The sequence below is a fragment of the Lissotriton vulgaris genome, chromosome 4_1 (genome assembly GCF_964263255.1).
Source record: "Lissotriton vulgaris chromosome 4_1, aLisVul1.2, whole genome shotgun sequence".
In the NCBI taxonomy this organism is placed as follows: domain Eukaryota; kingdom Metazoa; phylum Chordata; class Amphibia; order Caudata; family Salamandridae; genus Lissotriton; species Lissotriton vulgaris.
In genome coordinates, this window is record NC_141691.1 from 2092448828 (window position 1) to 2092471006 (window position 22179).

The 22179-nt window shown below is 44.1% G+C and overlaps 1 protein-coding gene across 1 annotated transcript in view; it reads right to left on the reverse strand.

The window, feature by feature from the left end:
* LOC147725107 (uncharacterized) overlaps positions 1 to 22179 on the reverse strand; it is a 352179-nt gene that overhangs the window by 40217 nt on the left and 289783 nt on the right. The window lies entirely within an intron of this gene.

Below are 22179 nucleotides of genomic sequence, written 5' to 3' on the forward strand. Positions count from 1 at the left end.
GTCCGCCCCCCACCTCTACCCCCCCGCTGCGGGAGGCGCTCATTATGCTCGCTGCGAATGCTGGTTTACTTTACTTTAATGAGCGCGGTGCCAGCTTTAGGCACTGCACTCACTTTATTTATTTATTTTACTTTTCCAGTTTTCAAATGTTGGCAACTATGCTGCTGCCTTGGGCCACGTTACGAATTGCCAATTAATATCAATGAAGGTTGGCTTCAGCTTATATCTCCTGGTGTCACGAGCTGTCTGCGAGCGACCGGAAATGCACCCCACTAGAATGGGAAAGATAGTGTGGATTTGAAAAGTCTTACCAAGAAAGCAATGTCATTGACCCTTAAGTGAGTTCAAGCCAGCCCCAAAAATCGACGCAGGGAATGAATGATTAAAATCCTATCAGTAAAAGCAATCTTAATTGCTTGAAGTGCTGAAGGGGAAACATGGGCTGCACCCCTCAATCCACATTCAAGACATCTAACAGAGTTAATTGAAACTCCAGTGCAGACACTGGGTAAAGGACAAGCACTGCAATCGTATTGACGTGTCTGTGTGCTTCTTTTGTTTCCCACAGTAATTGATTCATATAGGGATGAGGTACAGTAGAATTGCCCCATGTACTCTCTTTCAGCCAAAAATCAAGCAGTAATACAGCAGGTCCTCTGCAAGCAACTTCTTTAAAGCCTGTGTTGTGCGATCTTTAATTGCACCCCGGAGAGGAGCTCTGGTTGCTGCTAAAATAACATACAATCTATCAAATGCTAGATTTGCTCGTATGCCTCAAAAAGGGAAACTGCATAAATATATCTTGGACAAATTAGAAGGAAGTCTTAGCCCCCTACCGGCGAGGGAAAGAAAAACAGGCTAAAAGACTAGGCAAAGTTTGTTCTGACACTTTTGGAAATCCAGAATACGTGAGAGAGGAAAGAGGAAAAAAAGTCAGACAACAGCACAAGAAAGACTGCCTTTGCGCTCTACGTACTTTGGGGGCATTCACTATTTGACTCGCCTGTAGGTTTCCTGACCCCGTTGTTGGTCTCCCTCCGCTGCTGCAGCTCCTTGCCACCGCAGCGCAGCCGCAGCGAGGGGGTTCCACAATTCCCGGGACCCTTCGCGGCAGGAAGCCGCCACCGCCCATTCCGTGCCTGGAGGCGCTTAAAGCAGAGGAAAGGCCCCGCATTGCGGGAACGTGCGCGGGCTGCGCCGGGCTAAGCACTGGAAAAGGGTGGGCCACCTGTGGCCATCTGGGGCAGAACGGGGCAGGGCAGGGCCACCAATCTAACCTCTCAATATTGGAAACATTTGGCTTTGACGTTCTGCACAAACAAAACGTTGTAAATGGTCAGTGACTTTTATTTTCACCAAATTGTGCGGGTGTGAATATTATTGTTTGACACCGGTTGTTCTCGTATTAGAGTATGGGCACTCGTAAGGGAATAGGGGGCCAAGGGGTAGTGGGCACCCTCAACGCTTTCCTCATTAGAGCAGAGTCGGTTCTAATAAAGGAAATCAAGTAGACTTTCTCTAGAAAAACGTAGAACCTCCATGGAACCCAATATAGTGGGGGCTCCCGTTGTTAATGCTAATGATAAAGAAACCATGCCTGATAACTTTAGACCGACCACTGTACCACAAGTACCGTTAGATCCCCTAGTAGTTATCTTGGAAGCCCCAACTATACCCCATGTTATTGCTATAACATCGTCACCAACACCACCAAATTCCCAGCAGTAGCTAGATTCACACGTCAATCACAGTGTAAAGCTAAGGGAGGTTTGGTTCAGGTGGCAACAAGGAAAAGAAAGGCTGGAGGGGCACCACTCACGGCACAACAAACTCGTAAAGTGGCAAAAACAAAGGGCATTGTACCTGGTAGAAAATGCCGGGAAGCAGAAGTGGTCCCTGTTAGTCCTAGTCCTACCCATCTAAATACATTAACAAATTCGAGTGAACATTGCCTGGTAGAGCTGGAAGACACAATTATTGCAAAAATAGAGGGGAAGCTAACAGCATTGTTAAAACCGCTATTAGACACACTCGTGGTTATTGACATCCGCTTGAATGTTATAGACCAAAAACTTTCTCTGCACTCTAGCCAAACACCAAACGAGGGGTCTGCAACTTTGAGCAACCAAACAACACATTTGACCACTAGGGTAAATACAGCCCCAGCTGCTAGAAATGCTGCAACCAAGGAGGGCGAGCGGGCTTTAAAATTAAAAAAAGGCCAACATCCAAATGGCAGATGCTAGCCTCCTCCCTCTCTGAGTACAGATGAAACCCGGAGGAAGTAAGGGTTTGGAGGGCCAAAGTAGGGGAGGTCTTGTCACTGGAAATGGAAAGGGACATTTTAGCCTACCACCAGAGTGCACGCCTTACACAGTTGTGCTTTCAAATGTCCCAATGATTCAACCTAACTTGGAGGAACATTGGACTACCTTAAAACACAGGGCACTACACCTATTAAATATTAGGACTGGATTGGCCAATCACTTGTTTCAAGAATTTAAAATGGTGCGTAGGGTTCCCTGGATAGGGAGTTCAAACAAAAGTACTATGGGTGATTGTATAGTTTTGAATTGTGGTTCTCCTGAATTAGTTAGAACAATCCTAGAGAGAGCAGGGACAACACATATGGGCAGGGAGGAGGTCCATATTCTACCTTTGGGCTTCTTCTATTGTAACTCCCAGACACTACCCGCACACAGGTGTAGCAATCAAACCATCACCCAAAATCAGGAGAGGTATAATTATAATGTCCCAACCTATAACCATTTCGAACAGGTGTTTTCCAACATTAGATGACCAAGATTGACATTCGACTAAGTTGGCAAGTGTAAGCAGCCAAGAAGGAAGCTTAATAGTGGAAACACCAGCCGATGAACAAAATAACTTAGTAAAGGGAAACACAGTGCAGGAACCCACACCAATATGCTTATTAATGCAACCAACCGATTGCCCCTATGTAGTGGTTGATCCATGTTTAGCACCAGCTATTAATAACAGCAAACCGGCAAATCCCTGTAATTTAAAGAAAATATCCAATAATCTGGATTTTAATATTTTAAGCCGGAATGTTGCCGGTCTTGAATCAAGACTGGCGGACACAGATTGGATGCACGTACTGTGTGGTACAGATATCATAATGCGCCAGGAAACCTGGGCTACAGATGAGCTACATATAGAGGGATATTATTGCTTCAGAGTGACAGCACCTAAGCCTGACTTTGGTCGCTCATCTGGTTGCTTATTAATTGGTGTCAGGAAGCCGCCGGAGGAAGTATTAAGGCAGTACCAACCACCAGCCTAAATATTCAGATAATAGAATATAGAAGACGAGTCCCGTTTTATCTAACTCATTTTTATAATAATGATTTTAATTCGGTCCCTAATAAGAATTTTATTGAGCTTTTTAAAGTTATATCAGATTTAGTTCAACACCAAGGCACAGACAATGACATAGGGATCCTTCCAGGGGGGACTTTAATGCAAAACTTCTAAAGGCACATCAAAATATGAATAAATCCCAAGCTGACACGGCAGTACGAAGGGGTTTAGAATTACACAGTTTTATTAGTGAACATATCCTTACTAATGTAACGGATTTGGGCAATATTCCTAGGAAACAACATGCACCAACCTTCAGAGGTAGAGACTGTTCATCGACTATTGATTATATTTTCATGTCCCCATGTTTAGCAGACCACCTTATAAAGGCCAATGTCCTCGTAGCAACTTTTGGAGACCATAACCCGCTGTTAGTGGTTTTACGTTTAGGACCTAACCCCGTGTATGCTACTTCTCATGGGGCAAGAGATATTACCCCCTCAACAAACAATTTAAGGCTAAAATGGAGGGGAGTAGACAGCTTTAGTATAGTAGAAACCGTGATTGAGGAACATCAGCATTTAATTAATTCCTGTACATCGATAGATGGAAATCATACAAGGAAGATTGAAGATTTGATTAAACTATGCTCTGTGATAAAATCTCTCCTGTCAGTGGCAATACATAAGTTAGATAAAGAACCCAGATGGTTCGATTGCAGCTGTTCAGAAGCGAATAGGGCTCTACGCAAGGCCATGACCTCTAAACATTGGTGCCCTATGGAGATAAGGAGGACGTACAAATTTAGGATTGGAGAACAGAAGGCTGCCTTATTGACGGAGCACTGGGAGGCATTAGTTGATTCTGCAGTTGAGAAAAAAGGAAATTCTTTTTGGCCAGCAGTTAGGAACATGCGTAACATGGGTCAACAACTGATGACAGTTAGCTGCACTATCTTGAGTGACTCATGGGAGAATCATTTCTCCAAAATATACGCAGCCCCAATAGACTGCAAAGTTTGCTATGTATCAGGACAATTATGCTGTTTACAAATCACGCTACATGAGGTGGAAGTGGCCATCAGACAGAGCCTTGGTAATAAGGCTCATGGTCCTGATGGCCTTCCAATAGACTTCATCAAGTGGAAACTGGATTTCTGGGCCCCAATTTTATTAAATGATTTTAACAGCTTGCCCTTAGCTCCCATGCCAGACACTTAGAAAACTAGAATCATTGTGCCGATATATAAGAAGGGCGATAGATCTGACCCGATTAATTATAGGCCAATCTTGCTGCTGGACAATACACTGAAGATTTTGGGGTGGGTACTTTATAACAGGATTTTGGAATGGACGGAGGAAAGTCTAATACTGGACCCATGTCAGATGGGTTTTAGAAGTGAGGACGGCACGGTCAAGCAATGTTTGAATCTCAAATTAATAATTGGCAAATATAACATTGCTAGATCATTTCCGATTTACCTAGCTTTTATGGACTTATCGTCCGTGTTTGATCTAGTCAATTGGGCTAAACTCTGGTCCATCCTCCTGGACTATGGACTAGACGAACCCCTGGTACACTTTCTGGCATTCCTACATACAGACCTCAAAGTGCATGTCAGGATTGGGATGGGTGGGGAGATTTCTGGTGCCATTAGGGTGGGAAGAGGGGTTAGACAGGGGTGCGTTTTAGCACCCCTGCTTTTTAATATTTATAATAATGGGCTGAGCAATTCTTTAAGGCAGGCAACTTCAGATGTTCCAATATTCAAAGGGAAATTACTCCCAGCACTTCTTTACGCAGACGATGCGGTCCTCATGGGCCGCACCCCAAACTCCCTGGGTATTTTGGTCAAAACCTTTGCACAACATATGAATGACCTGGATTTATGCGTGAATTTAAAAAAAATCTTTTATTATGTCATGCGGGCCAGGGAAACACCAGCTTAACTCTATTTTAGTGGGGGCTGATAGATTATACTCCACCAGCTCATTCCCATATTTAGGGATGGTCTTTGCTTGTTGACTGGGCATTTGGCCCACTCCACGAGCAAGTTCTCAAGGCCATCAATTCAATCCTCAGCCTGCCACGCCCGAGGAAAATAGGCGCCACTAAAGTGATTTTAAATTTTTTTTAATTACAATGCGCTCCAGTAGTTACATACGGGGTGGAGATATGGGGCTTGGCAAAAAATCACTGCATCCAATTAGAAGAAAATCGTTTTTGTAGAAAAATCTTGGGTGCACCAATTTCTACCTTTGAGTATATTTCCCACAGGGAATTAAATTTGCATTTTATTTGTGATCTTATTAGGACAAGACCAGCGTCATTTCGGCTCTCCATTTGGAGGAATAAATCAGCCACTCTGACGCAAGAAATTATAAGTGATTGCCTCAGTTGTGATAAAGGTATGGAGATCCTCTGGCTCTCAGGAGTCTACAAGAGTTTATGTTGTGTGGATAAAGGTCACCTCTTTATGGATCCTACCAGAATTGAGCCAAGTGACAAGAATGGGCTGAAGCTTGCATTATATGCACTTCACAATCTAGATAGGACAAAAAAGGAAATTAACAAATCTTCAGCCGCGGCATACATGAACAACGAGCTGTATAGGTATCCATTACCACTTTACCTCACCTTGCCAATGTCTAATTGGGAAAGATCTCTCATGTTTTGTTTAAGGGCAGGAACTGTAAGAGTTTTATTATGCTTTCCCTTGGGCTATTGTTCACTGTACACCATGTCCCTGCGATGGAGTGAGCACACAAAATGACAAATGGTTTTTAGCTTCGTATTTTAGGAAATACAGACCCCTTTCTTTGGGTCAGTCCTATTTGATGCTGCTTTCACTGGACACCGAAGAATTAGTCTTCCGCACTAGCACTTTCTTGAGACTTATTACCCGTGTTCGCAAAATGACGGAAAATCCATGAACCCTTGTTTCATCTTAAATTACCACAATAATCTGTTGCCTAATCTGGAAATATGTAAATGTAATTTGTAAAGTTTCAAATGGGATTTTATGACACTCTGTTTATGAGATTGCTTTTATGAATTCTTTGAAATTCGAATAAAGATTTTTGAATTGACTTGAATTGACTGCCTTTGCTGTTGGTGCATCACTAACATTGTTCTATTTCTTTTTTTTTCATTCGCACGAGCTGCAAAATCGAACTTGAGTGGGAGAGCCATTTCTCTTTTTTATTGCAAACATCAAAAAGAACATCTGAACTTCGGGATGGGAGCTGATGGGAAATTTAGTGATGTCGACATGGGATTAAAACCAGTAGAGATGATGTCACCCTGACTGAGAAGGGGAAAAAAGGTGAATGATGCATCCCCCGAAGAAATGGATTGACCCCACGTCGCTTTTGGCTCTGGTATAAATGTCTTCCTTCAGTTTCCATGGCTGTCTGCAATCAGATCACTCCTAAAAGACTGAGCAACAAAAAAGTCCCTTGTGATGAACACAATGGTGAGGCGTCCTCTTAGTCTGCTTGTCGACTTTCAGACTGAGTGACAGTTCGCAGCATCCAACAGCAATAATCCACATTTCTAGAATAAGCAACAGGGGGCCAGATGTAGGTGGCCCATTACCCGTCGGTAAAGCAGAAATTCGGTAAATTTCAGGCTTACCGACTGGTATTGGGCCATTTCCTATGATGGGGATGATTCTGTAAATACCGAATCGGTAAATGACATGTAGGAAGCACTTTAAAGAGAGCTCCTGTGCTTTAAGGATTTGTTATTTACCACCAACTATTAGTTGGTGGTAAATAACAAATACCTTTGAAAATGCTAATTTGTGCATTTTCAACTGTGCCATGTGACAGACATACATGCCCTGTATGTATGCCACATGTGCACTAAAGCACTGTTCAGGGGTGCAACAGGGTGTCAAAGTGACACCCTGCCACCCGTGACTCTTTCCCTATTTCACCGAATCGGTATTTACCGATTCTTTAATTGACATTCATTCCTATGGCCTCCAGGCACATAGGAATGAATGGCAATTACCGAATCGGTAAATACCGATTCGGTAAATACCGAATCTTAATGATTCTGTAATGTTTACCGAATTTTTTGCTACATAGCATTTACCGATTCTCAAATACCGAATCGATAAAAATTTGGTATTTTAGAATCGGTAAATCCTATTTACCTACATCTAGCCCAGGGTTCCCACCGGCAGTTTTGTTGTTTTTGTTTTTAGAACAGAGAGATCTAGAAGGTTTGAGCAGGCCGAGCATTTCAGAAATGCTGACAGCATTCGCCACAGTGGTCCTGTGGATCAGGTTTGATCTGGGAGTGCATGCTGCTGCTTGGAAAGCCATTCGGATCCCGATGTGCAGGAACATGCCATGGAACATCACCCGGATGCCCCGCCACCTGCATCACAGCACGCAGGAGAATGCCATCCTGGCTATTGAGCAGTACAAAGAGCGGGAGAACATCAACTGCAGCCCAGTGCTCAGTTTCTTCCTCTGTACAATGTATTTACCCATCTGCACCCTAGAGTTCCTGCACAACCCCACCAAGCCCTGTAAATCCTTGTGCCAGAGGGCAAGGGATGGATGTGAGCCCCTCGTAAAAAGATTCAACCACGTGTGGCCTGGGAGCTTGGCTTGTGATGATCTACCAGTTTATGACCAGGGTGTATGCATATCACCGGAAGACATAGTGACCGACCTCCCGGAAGGTAAGTGAATGCAAACAGTGTTCATCAGTAGTATTATGTATAGTATGCGCACAACGTGACATTCTCTCCTTCCCAACTTCGTTCACCTTACCGCCCGCTACGCCCAATAACTCTCAGAATCAGGGTCTGTTGTCCACGGCATAGCCTTTTTATTCCACATTACTCTAGGCAATTAACCACAGACCATTACCAAAGAAAGGTATCCTTCTTGGATATATAACAATTATCTTTATACTTTAACTTTCAGACTTGGCCGTACGCTAGAACTTGGCCGTATATTTGACCTGGCCCGTCTCGGCCACCAATGTCCCATTGTGCTGCGCACAGGCTCGCATGTATGTGTGTTCAATGAAAAAAGAAAATGTAAATGTTAAAGTAACATTTTTAAATAAGTCCTAACAGTTAAAAACCAAAAAAAGGCTGGAATACGCCACTTATAGTTTAGTGAACCAATTTAAACTTGCTCCCCTATAATGCACTGCTTTTTATTGATTACATCTCAGATGATATCATTATTAATACTGCTATTCACATTACTTCTCAAACCCATAAATCATTTATAAAAAGAAAGTTGTTAGTGAAAAGCCTATAGTCATATACACTATGGAGTTAATGTGTAAATGTGCGTGTGCGGTAAATGGTCTAAATATCGATTCCAAAATATCGAGTAACCTAAATATTGAGTCCAAAATATAGAATGGACAAAATATCGACTGGACAGAATATAGACATCCAAAATATCATTTTGAAGGTAAGTAGTGTAATATCAAATTTAAAAATATAGACAGTCAAGATATCAAAGTACATAATATAGGTGATTAAAAATATCGACTTTTTAATATTATCGAATTTTTTAAAGTGTTTTATATGTTAGTTTATGTGTGAAAAGGGTATATTTATTTGTAATTTATTGTAAGTAATTAATTTTATGTTATTTAATTTTTGCGTAATTTAATTCTGTAGCGGGTTGTGGGTTTATAGGGGAATAGGGTGGGAAGTAATTTAATTATAATTAATTAAATATGTTAATTAAATAGTTGGTATTTATTTTGAATGCATTTTTAATTAATTTTTAATTGATAATTAATTAATTGTTAATTGATAATTATTTTTTATTAATTGATTAATTGATAATTATGTGAATAATATTATTTTATTTTCTGTAGCGGGTTGTGGGTTTATAGGGGAATAGGGTGGGAAGTAATTTAATTATAATTAATTAAATATGTTAATTAATTAATTAATTGGTATTTATTTTGAATATGTTGTCAATTAATTTTTAATTGGTAATTAATTAATTGTTAATTGATAATTATTTGTTATTAGTTGATTAATTGATAATTATGTAAATAATATAATTTTATTTTAGTAGCGGGTTGTGGGTTTATAGGGGAATAGGGTGGGAAGTAATGTAATTATAATTAATGAAACATGTTAATTAATTAATTGGTATTTATTTTGAATAAATTGTCAATTCATTTTTAATTGGTAAATAATTAATTGTTAATTGATTAATTGATAATTATGTGAATAATAATATTTTATTTTTAGTAGTGGGTTGTGGGTTTATAGGGGAATAGGGCGGGAAGTAATTTAATATAGTTAATTAAACATGTTAATTAATTAATTGGTATTTATTTAGATTAAATTGTTAATTCATTTTTAATTGGTAATTAAATAATTCTTATTGGTAATTAAAATGTATTAATTGATTAATTTATAATTATGTGATTTATATTAATTCATTTTCAGTAGAGGGGGGATATTAAAATTTACCCTTATGCTATCCAACTCTTTTCCTACTGTTGCACTCTCTGGAGTGGGAATAGTAATTTTTACCCCTACTCTATCCAACGCTTTCCCTACTGTTGCACTTACTGGAGTGGCAATACTAATTTTTACCCCTACGCTATCCAACGCCTTCCCTACTGTTGCACTCTCTGGAGTTGGAATAGTAATTTTTACCCCTACGCTATCCAACGCTTTCCCTACTGTTGCACTCACTGGAGTGGGAATAGTAATTTTTACCCCTACGCTATCCAAAGCTTTCCCTACTGTTGCACTCACTGGAGTGGGAATAGTAGTTTTTACCCCTACGCTATCCAACTCTTTCCCTACTGTTGCAGTCACTGGAGTTGGAATAGTAATTTTTACCCCTACGCCATCCAACGCTTTCCCTACTGTTGCACTCTCTGGAGTGGGAATAGTAATTTTTACCCCTAGGCTATCCAACGCTTTCCCTATTGTTGTACTCGCTGGAGTGGGAATAGAAATTTTTACCCCTATGCTATCCGACGCTTTCCCTACTGTTGCACTCACTGGAGTTGGAATAGTAATTTTTACCCCTACGCTATCCAATGCTTTCCCTACTGTTGCACTCTCTGGAGTGGGAATAGTAATTTTTACCCCTACACTATCCAACGCTTTCCCTGCTGTTGCATTCACTGGAGTGGGAATAGTAATTTTTACCCCCTACGCTATCCAACGCTTTCCCTACTGTTGCACTCACTGGAGTGGTTATAGTAATTTTTACCCCTACGCTATCCAATGCTTTCGCTACTGTTGCACTCTCTCGAGTGGGAATAGTAATTTTTACCCCTACGCTATCTAACGCCTTCCCTACTGTTGCACTCTCTGGAGTGGGAATAGTAATTTTTACCCCTACGCTAGCCAACGCTTTCCCTACTGTAGCACTCTGTGGAGTTGGAATGGTAATTTTTGCCCCTACGGTATCCAACGCTTTCCCTACTGTTGCACTTCCAGGAGTGGGAATAGTAATTTTTATCCCTATGCTATCCAACGGTAATAATATTGTGTATTTTTTATTAATATTATGTTTATATATATATATATATATATGTTTTAACAGATATGATTGTATTTTTTTTATAAGTTACATTAATTATTTAATAATTGTAAGGTAATTAGTCTACATTATGTCCGTCAATATTTAGTCAGTGATCCGCGTGTGCATGGAATGGAAATAGATTAAGTTGTGGAGGCAAGTGCGGTTGTGCATGTTGAAAGGTATATGGTCCACGTTTATAAATCAGCAAAGTTTTGGGTGCAAGTAGTGCTCAATGTAAAGCAAAGTAACAGCTAAGCGCATCTGAAGTGAGTTACAGAGGCATGTTTTAAAGTAGGTGAGACTTAAAGCCAAAGCATGCTCAAATATCTGTCAGAGAAGCTAAAGCATCTGTTGACAATAGACTTACCACCTGTGGGTTTTTGGGCACATGACCATGTTAAATATTTGTAATTCTGTGCTACAGCCAAATGTTATGTAACAAGGAATAAAGCATGGATTTTTATTTGCAGAACTTTACTGAACATTTGGATGCAATGCTGATAGTTGAATAATGTAGAATGTTGGGGTGGCCCTCCAAGAGGTGGATTAACTCATACTGGATTTGTAAACATGGCTCTAAGGTTGTATGTCATTGTGCTTATCTACAGATGGTTGTCCATAGGGCATAAGTGAAGGTGTTTGATTAGAGGCAAATGCCTACCTGCCAGTCAACCTCTTGACTTACAATTGCAGATCATATTAAGCGTTTAAGATGTGATCCTGTTAAGATGTGCAGTGTACAAACTCCGATTTTTGGAGAGTATGCAAGGTTTAACAAGCATTTGCAATGTAATAGGTCTTGCATTTATGTGATTTTCAGCTATTGACATTGCAAATAACAATGCCTTTTATTTTTGTTTTTGTTTTTAAAACATAAATTAAAGGCATTGTTTTTTACAAAGCCAATAGCTTCAACTCGTGTAAATGCGAGACCTATTGCATTGCAAATGCGTGTTCCTGTTTTGTGTTGCTGGCTGTAAGACTCACATATTTTTCTATAAATGTGTTGTAAATTAGTTAGAAATATGGCCATGTAATGAATATTTACTTCAAAAAAACCCAACAAAAAAACATTTCAATTAGTGTGTTAAGTTTTTCTTTTAGTTTACATAGTGGCAGGTAAGTATCATTTTTTTGGGGTTTTTTTTGTTTGGAAGACCTTTATTGTGCACAACATTGTTGTCATACAGTGTACATTTCGTGGCATGCAAGGGCCGGTCAGGCCATATATAGTCAAGTGGATCCTTAATTGAATGACACAGCCATTAAGGCGGCAACCCGGGGGTCCGGCGGCAATATCCATAGACATGTATCTACAAAATTCTGGTAGTCAGTTGTATAAATGATAGGTCTGCATTTTATCTTTTATTATTAACATAAACATTGCAGGTTTAGTCAAGCATTAGTACTGTTGTGCTCAGCGCTCAAGTCCCCACTGAGGATCTGGGAATCCGCTGTGGTTAAGCATTAGTTGGGGAGCTGTCGATAGGTGGTGGTTCAGACGTGTGTGCATAATGCCGACGCGGGTGTGGCAAAACTTGTAGTGGTATAGCTCACTGAGGCATAGGAGCAAACGGTTAAGCTTGGCGTGGCTTGCTTGCAGCCATTGTGTATGGAGACCAGGATATCCGGTAGTGTGGTGTATATGCGTCTCTCCAGTGTTGTGAGTAGAAGGTCGCAAAATAAAAGACGGGGGGTGGTGGTAGGTGTCCGGCATATCCTGGTCGCGGCCTAATATGGGTGGGGTTTCGGTGCGAGCCCGCATCTTACTGCAGTCCTTGGGTGCTGTCGCAGCTCAGCAGTCGGTAGGCGTCATGAGTTCTGTAAGGGGGTCATTCCTTGCTAGCTGTATGATGCATCGGTTATCTTCATCTGCAATAAGGGAGGGGGTCTGGTCGAGAAATATGACCAGTGAACTAACTGTCCCCTATGTCTATACAACGGTGGGAAAGAAAAACCTCTGTAAGTGGGGAGGCAAGTGGAGTCAGGGGAGGGGGGGGGCGGAGATCAGTATGGGTTCCAGTGGGGGGACAGCTGGTGCGAGGCGAGGTGCAGCAGAGTGTTCCGTATTGCGAAGCAATGGACACGGGGGGAAGGGGATATAGAGCTATGGTCACTATGGTCGTTGGTTTGCGTCGTAGTGGCGACGGGGCTTGTTGCTTCAAGTTATCCCTTGCTCCTGGCAGGTGCGCTGGAATGTCTTAAGGAGGTCGTCCCAGAGCTGAGCGGTGGGGAATTTTCGAAGTCCTGCGGTTTCCTCCCGGAGGAGGACCCTGCTTTCCGCCCGCGCCCAGTTGGTAAAGGAGGTGTGCCAGTGTCGAATCTGTGGGGGGGCCATGGCTTTCCAGTGTTTAGTAAGTAGGCGTTTCGCTGTTATGAGACCCATATCCCAGGAGCGCGCCTGTACTTTGTTAAGTTTTGTGCGTTTGTACAATCCCAGGATGCACGCCTCCCATGTGTGGGGCATCTGTCCGTCAGTGTTGTGTGTGAGTAGCGCTGTGACGTCGTCCCAGTATGTTCGTATGTCAGGGCAGTGCCATAGCATGTGCAAGAGGTCTGCCCCATGCAGGGAGCATCGTTGACAAGCAGCGGTCGTGATTGCGAAGTACCTGTTAATTTTGTCGGGCGTGGGATAAGCTCGGTGTAAAATGTAGAATTGAATGATTTTAAAGCGGGGGTTGAGTGGAATGTTTGTCGGTCCGGCTAAGATCATTTCCCATTCCTTTTCAGTCCAGTCCTGTCCCCTTGTCCGCTGCCCACTTTTCCCGTAGCGGCATCGTTGACGGTTGCGAGTGTGCCTGTAGGGCTTGCGCTAGCCAGTGTATGATGTGTGAGCCGTTGCCCATAACATGCAAATATTGCATAAAGGTGTGCATTGGTGGTTCCACTGTCATGTCGCCCCAGGAGGTGTTATGCGTACGCAAGAGGGATGCATGTAACAGGAACTGGCCAGCTGGAAGGCCTGTGTCAGCTTTTAGATTCGCAAAAGGGAGCAGCTCTCCATCCGCATACATATCATTGAGCGTGTCCACACCTGCTTGCGTCCAGGTGGTCAGGCGTGTCTCAGTCAGCGCACCTGTCGGGCCGGGAGTGCCCAGTAGGGGCAATATCGGGGCATATGGTGTTGTTGCCCGGGTGAGTTGCAGACATCTCAGGAAGCACTTGTGTGCTACTGCGAGGTGCAATTGGGAGGGGCAGGGGGCCCTAGTTAGCGGATGGAACAGCGTGCAAATTTGGGTTTGCGTCCTGGCAGCGGTGTCCGAGGTAGTGTCCTCCAGATGGTTGCCGCTTAGCCACCCCGTCACTCATTGCAGTTGTGCCGAGAGGTAGTACAACTCCATGTTGGGAACCGCTAGGCCTCCCGAATCAGTGGGCATATACAGCTTGGTCAGATGAGGCTGCGCAGCAGGACCTCCAGGTCTCGAAATATTCTGTTGGGCACATACGTGGGAATATTGGCAAAATAGTACAGCAACCTAGGCAGCACAATCATTTTGGTCAGTGCTATTCGGCTAGGAACATTTAGGGGCAAGGTGTTCCAGAAGCTGATTTGTGCCCTAATTGAGGCGATTGTCCGCAGGAGATTCCCCTCTAGGACGTCTATTGGGTCCCGATAAATTCGTATCCCTAGATACCGAAAGGTGGTAGGGTACCATTGTAATCTCCCTCCGCCCAGGCGGATGTCGCACTCGGGTGTGTCCGGGCTGAAGGGATAGGCCCCCGATTTAGCCCAGTTGACTCGCAAACCCGACATCTCCTCAAATGTCCGGAAGACGTCAGTTAGGGAGGCAGGGACATCAGTTATGTCTCTAACGTACAGCAGTAAGTCGTCTGCATAGAGTGACACTGCATGTAGGCCGTCCGCCCTGGGTCCTGAGAGTTGTGGCTAGGGGTTCCATAGCTAGTGAAAACAGTATGGGTGATAAGGGGCAGCCTTGTCTAGTGCCTCTCCGCACTCGGATTACGTCCGAGAGCAGTGCGCCCGTGCGGACCCGAACTGTTGGTTTGTCATATAGGAGGCCCACCATAGCTGTGTAGTCATCCCCCAGCTGGCACTCCTCAGTAACCGCTCTCAGGTATGGCCACTCAACCGAGTCAAAGGCCTTTTCCAGGTCTAATATCAGGCCATTGCTGGACAGCATACTTCTGTATCTGGAAGAGGCGGCGGATATTGTGGGAGGTGTGTCACGTCGGGACAAAACCGTTCTGGTCCTGGTGTACCACTCGGGGTATGTGAGGTGCCAGTCTGCGGGCTAATGTGGAGGCCAGTATTTTGTAGTCTGTGTTTAGTAGCGCTAGGGGACGGTAAGAGCCCATCCGTGTGCTGTCTTTGTCAGGTTTAAGGATAGAGATCAGAGTGGCTTCATTTAACGTTGGGGGTAAGGCCGCGTCTTCCGCAGCAGCGGCGTACATTTTCAGGAGTTCTGGGACGAGGATATCAGAGCTAGCCTTGTAGAATTCGGCTGGGAGCCCGTCCGGTCCCGGGGATTTGCCTTTGGACAAGAAAAATATAGCTTCTCGGATTTCATCTGGGTCAAGCGTGGCTCCCAATTCGTTCTGCTGGGCAGTTGTGAGTTGTGGCATCTGCAGGGGGGAAAGGTAGTCAGCAATGTCAGGGTAGGGGCTTGGTAGTCGGGAGCGATATAGTGTTTCATAGTGGGTGTTGAACGCTTCGTGTATGTGGCGCTGAGTGTATATTAAGCCCCTTCCTTCCACATGTATAGCCGTTACTGGGGTCGAGCGATTTTCCAGTGATATCAGTCAGGCCAGGAGTTTGCCAGGCCTGTCACTCAGGTGGTGTGTTCTCGCCCAGTGCGCTGCGTAATTGATGTTGCGCAGTAGTTCCAGTAGTCGCGCATGTTCTGCTTGCGCCCCCTGTAACAAGTCAACATCTCCCCCAATAGCCTCCTCCTCCCTGTCGAGCAAGTCAGATTCTAGTCTAGTTAGTTTGCCTTCCAATTGGTGCCTCATGTATCCCTGTGTTCTCAAGCAGTGGCCTCGAATCACTACCTTGAAAGCGTCCCATTCTACCCGGGGGGTGGACGCCGTGTCTGTGTTTTCCTCGAAGTATTGGGCAGTGCGTGTAAGGAGGGAGTCGCGAAAGGTCGCATCAAGCAGTAGCGATGGCTGTAGTCGCCAGGTGGGTAGAGGGGGGCGCGGGCGTTCCCAGGATATAGATAGAAAGTGTGGGTTATGGTCCGAGTGCGTGCGGCCCATGTATCGCGCATCTGTTACTAGAGGTAGGAGTTCGGTGAATGCCATGAACCTGTCAAGGGAAAAAAGGGGGAAGGCTGGGTCCTGTCTCTGACCGGCTGGACCACTCTTATGAAACAAACAAACCAAAATGCCGGGCAGTGTGGATTGATAGAAGTGAATACACACCTAGTACAATGAATTGCTAGGCTGACAAACCATTTGTGTTTAGTCACTTGTATTTTTATGAAAAAGGACCTGTCAAGGCGGACATGTAGATCGTGGGCGCCAGAGTAATAGGAGTAGACCCGCGCTCCGGGGTTGCGCGATCTACAGACATCATGGAGGTCCCACTGCGCAGCCCACCCAAGTAAAGCTTTTGTGGCGACCCGCGTGGGCGCATTTAGTGCGGGTGTGGAGGAGCGCTCCAGTGTTGTGTCAAGTGTGCAATTGTAGTCCCCGCCCAGTATCCATGGAGCCGCGTGCCAGGTCGCCATTACAGTGGAGAGGCGCATCAGGAAGACTCCCTGATCTATATTAGGTGAGTATAGGGACACTAGAACCATCTGTTGCCCATCCAGTCTGCCTTGCACGGCAATGAATCTACCCTCCTGGTCTATGGTGGTATCAGTGGCTGTCCAGGGGGTTCCAGGACGAACCCATATAAGTGCGCCACGAGCAAATGAGGAGTAGTCTGTGGCATAAAGTTGGCCACGCCATCTGCGGCGTAGTGCGTGTACCTCTGTCTTATTCAGGTGTGATTCTTGGAGCAGTGCTATGTTTATCTTGTGCCTTTTCAGGTATGAATAGATCTGGTAGCGCCTGGCCGGTGTGTGCATTCCCCTGACATTCCAAGTGCATATTCGTATTTCAGCCATATCTACCAGTCGTGTAATATCCCCCATCCTCCCCACATTTCAAAGCCCCGCTTGCAGTTCCCCGCCAAGTCCAGCGTCCCATCCTCAACGCAAATAGGTTGCCAGTCTTAAACACAGTGTGGTATGATCTCCAGTGGTACAGAGGGGTAAGGAAGAGAGGGAAAACATGTAGCCTCAACATGGCAACAAAATCGAAAATACCAAAAGGTTGGCTGCACAACATGTCGCCGTCCAAACGCTCTAATGAGCTTGTAAACTATACAGTTCTAGCGGGTATCGTGTGACTTATCCGTGTGAGAGTAGTAGTTACAGTGTGGTTCGTGGGGAGTGTAGCATCTCTCCCGGGTGGGTGAAGAGGCCGTTGCAGTCCGGCGGGTGCCCAGGCCCCGCTGTTCGGTATAGTGTCAGTGGTTTTCCCCAAGTGTCAGTGGTGGGGGTAGGGCCCCCAGGGGAGATTCCTCTCCTCAAGCAGCTAGGGCAGCGGCGGCAAGTATATGCAACACTGCAGACTTGTCACTTGTTCCTTGCCAGTGAGTGGTCGGGTCGATTGTAAAAAGCAAAAGGTTACTCACAGTGTCTGGTTCGTTCCTGATCCCTCAGGTTGGGGAGTCTGCGTCCATAGATAGGCGCACAGGTTACCTGTGAAGGGGCGGGCAGCTATGCAGGTGCCCAGCTGTGTCCGCGCTGCATTCCGGAGGCGTGGTGATTTTTGGCCCCTGGTTAGCCGAAAAGGTCTGCTGTCTGAGGCGTGACTTCTGGGAGCTCCTCGCAGCGCTGGGTGTCCGATAGGCCGTATACCATGGCAGGTAAATATCATGTTATGTCTCTACCTACTTTTGTAAAGCTTGCGTCCAGCTAATAGTTGGCAGTGGTTGCAAAGTACATGTGTCTCTAATGCATCATAGGTGGGTCAAGGTAGTGAACACATTTTAAATCATTGTATTGAGGAGCAACTCTGTGTGCAGGGGACAGTTGATGACTTGTGTCTAGTATGTTCCACACAACGTTTTTGGTTCTGCAGAAAACGTTCTCAACACGATAAAGATTTTATGTAGGGCTTGATATGTTTTGAAAGCAGCTTTGACTATTTAGAGATAAATGGATCAGTATGACAATTTCTACATGAAACAGAAGACAGGATTTAGTAAGGGCCACTCTACAATTACTAACTTGTTGGCTGTTAGGAGGCTGTTTAAAAAAAATAAAAACTGTACATGTGTCTTATAGATTTAAAAACTGCCTTTGATTCAGTGCACGAGAATTATTATGGCAACAATTTGCATGATAGGGTATTCCCCAAAAGTTGTTAGATACTATCATACTCCTGTATACGAATACTTGGGTTCAGGTCAAGTTAGGTGACAGTTTTACTTTTTCTCAAAAATTAAAACTAGTAATGGCCTTAAAAAAGGCTGTATACTTTCCCCCAGTCTTTTTAATCCTTTTATGTCAGACCTACTACAGCACTCTGAGTCGTTCAGTGCCCATTCTCTGAAACCTGCTGACGTGCATCTCAGCTATTTGCAATATGTTACAATATGATTTCATTGAGTCACACTCTGATAGGCCTACAAAGATTAATCAATGCATTGTTAAAAAACTAAGATCATGAAAAATGACCTAGTGAAATTTAAGACTAAACCATGGAGAGCTAGAGGTGGGCCAATTCAAGTGGTGAAGACATAGAAATACATGGGCATTTTATTTGATAAGAAAGTCCAGTTTAAAAGCCATTTTTAAGTTTTGAGGGCAATAACATTGTCTCTAATTTATGCTTTCAAATCATTGAGGTGTCAATCATAGGAACATTTCATTAAAGTCCTGGCAGCCAAGCTACAGCCAACAATTCCATATGGCTTGCCTCTAACTAGGGAGAAAGATGCTAAATCATTGGATTTATTAGTAATTAAGGTCTGTAAATCAGTCTTTGGTATCCCAGGTCAATTGTCCAAGCCGAAATCAGATCGAAGTTTGATTGGAGTTTGGTCTCCAAAGATAGTCTATGGTAGTGCTAGTGTCATTTTTGAAATATATATTTTCTTTGTTTTTATGTAATCCTGACCCTCTAGCAAACAATTGCTGGTGTGAAATAATTTGTTCTATTTATACAGAAGCCTGGTGGTCCCATATTTTAACAAGCCTTCAGAGTTTTGATCTGCAGTCTGGGTTTTCAGGAATGCAATGCCCAGTCTTAAATAGGTTTTCAAAAAAAGAATAACATTAATTCACTTACTGCGGATAAGCCAGCATTAGTGGCAAAAGCACATGCTTGGTCAGTAATTAATTCTCATCAGTCCTTGTGAATTCAGCACTATTTGAATGCCTGTTTTTCAGCTAATATAAAGGAAACAATAAACAAATGAAGACTTGGCATATACCAATCATGTGCCATCAACAACCTCTGACAGGTAAAACAGCAAAATCTTTACCAAGGCCACAGCCCTGGCAGGGAAAGGTAACAATGTAAGGAAGGTAGCACCTTCGCAGAATCACAGGACCAAAATGCACAGTAAAATGAAGACCAGTGGTACGCCAACTCAACTATCTGTAGCCCATGTCCATAACAAATAACCACCCTTGTCCCCCAAAACTAATACTATATCAAATAAAAGACTCGTAGGTAGCAGTAGGGATTCAAAATATTTACTTGCATCTTGAAATTTAGAGCCAGTAAGGACAGTATCGATTGAGGGTCTGCACCAATTTTGTCATCCGTAGTGACCCCGTAGGAAAGATGAAAGGCCCCACTCTGCTGCTGATCCCTCAGTGCAGATTTGGGTGGCCAAGCCCCAGGGGCAGGGCAGTCTGATGTGGAGGAAAACTGTTTTGAAAACCTGATACCCAGGTCCTGGGGCAAAAAATAAAACCTGTAGGACGGGTTACAATTACCAGTTCGAAGGTTTCCCATTTTTGAGCCTCATGTCCAGGACCAAGGTTTTCTTCATGGTGTGAAGTCAAAACAGTGACTAGAATCCCCTGCCCATTTGAGGCTCCCTTTCTGTTTCAAAAGCGAGGCTATCCTCAGTGGAGTGAACTAGGATCCCCATGTGCCAGGGATAATAGAACCCTACAAACTCCAAAGAACACAAGTAGATCACACAAGGTGCAAGGCCTCCCCATGATGTTGATTCCAAACCTCTAATAGTGGGTTTTTACCAGGGTGACCAGGTACCCCAGGGTTTTGGAGGCAACCCCCGGTTTTTCATCATCGCCCGGCAGACCCTCTTCAATGTTTTTGGGAGTTTATCAAACAATATTTCCGCTTTCGATTTCCAAGTCCAGTCACCTGGCCACTACAGTTCAAAATTCAATGCACCAGTTCAGCTAGACAGAACATAACCATAGCGATCTGGCCACAAGCTAGGGTCAGTGGGCCCACCAGTGCACCAAAAGGGTGCGGTTTGTGGTCCAAGGGAGAGGGGGTGCCCGAGAGGGGAGATCCCAACTGTCCACTGCAATTCCAGATGAATGAATTGAATGGGCGCGATCACCTCCCTACCAAGCATAGTCGCTAACAGTGCTCTAAATCTTGCAGGTGCGATTCAAGAAAAGCAGAAACCATGTAGTCACTACATATCAATGCAGGGAGATAGAATCCTTATAGGGAGGTGTAACCCCTTACTGGAGATCATGAAAGAAACTACAGTCCTGTAATTGCTTTCCTATTGAATTGTGTAGTATTAAGTTTTGCTGTAAGAATCAAGTGCTTTCTTAATGTAAAAGATAAGCACTAGGGTGGAAATGTGCAATTGTGTCTGTTTGTTGACTGTTGCGTTCCGAAATTTTGTCCCCCACGCTAACCCCCTGAAATGCCTTAGGCTGCTCTTCCTCTCTGTTGTGGGAGTCAAGTGGGGAAAAGGATGTATCAACTTTGAGATAAACCGCACCATGTAAGTGGGCGGGGCTTATAGGAGCATGATTGGAAAGTAGATGGGTTCTTCAGCCCATTTCCTTTATGCAATACCAAAGGGGATGATGGACCGAGCGCCTGAGCAAATTTAACACTCGCCCCCAGTCAACTGATCTGGGTTTAATCCATCATCATTCTTAAGCTCACTCCACCAGTTCAGACATGGCCATATGCAAATCAGTCTGACCCTGTGCCTCATGGGAACAGTCCAGCCTGAACTGCCAAGCCATGTCTTCCCTGGACCGGAATCAAGCATCCTGGGACCGTTTTCTGGCTACTCAGCCGTCATCAGTCAGGCTAGCTGGATTCCCGTGGCAAAGTGAGCAAGGGACCTACGTCTGGGTATTCCCTGCCAATTTAGGGTGAACACAGCGATACCAAAGGGGCTGATGGACGGAGCGCCTGAGCAAATCAAACACTCGCCCCCAGGCAACTGATCTGGGTTTAATCTATCATCACTCTTTAGCTCACTCCACCACCCCAGTTCAGACATGGCCATATGCAAATCAGTCTGACCCTGTGCCTCATGGGAACAGTCCAGCCTGAACTGCCAAGCCCTTTATGCAGCATGAACAGGCGGGACCAAAGACAGGGACCCATCTAAACATCCCCTTAAAAAAAGCATCCAAGGCTGCCGCTAGTACAAAACACCTATCTTCCACCACATGACATCAGCTCCTCATCAGGAAATGTGCATACAGAGACGGCATTGTGTGACACGTGGTGGCACCATGTGTATTTGCAGGTCTGCTGGACCTTGCTCAGTTTGCACAGCCATAATAGGATGGACACCAAGACACCATTGTCAGCCAACCTCAACAACCACGGTTAGAAGCCTCTGTCTGCTCTGTGGCCCCCTGAACGTGTAATGACAGAAGGCATGTGAATATCAACAACAAGTCTGGAGGCATTGACACATTCCTAAGTGCATTTGAATAATAGAAAGAGTCCACCAGTCTTGAGTCTGTGACGGTAGTAAATGTGCATTTCCAAAGTTCTTATTGTGTGAATCCAAATTAAAGTTTCTTGTGAAGGAGGCTATGTGAACTGGTGCTAGGAGAAGCAGGGGCAAATACTGGAAATTAAAATTAGTATTTTCAGATATGCTCTTTATGGAGCACAAGCAGAACTATGCTACAACCAATCAATATATCTCATATGAAGGAGTCTTAAGTCCTAAAATAACCATAAGCAAAACCTTCTATTGATGGCAGCCATGTGTCTGTTTTCTCACATACACATATAGCTCGCTTACAAGGTAGGACGCTATTTACAAAGGGAAAGACACAATCAGTACTCTATTCAGACATTGACATTTATCAGCTGTAGA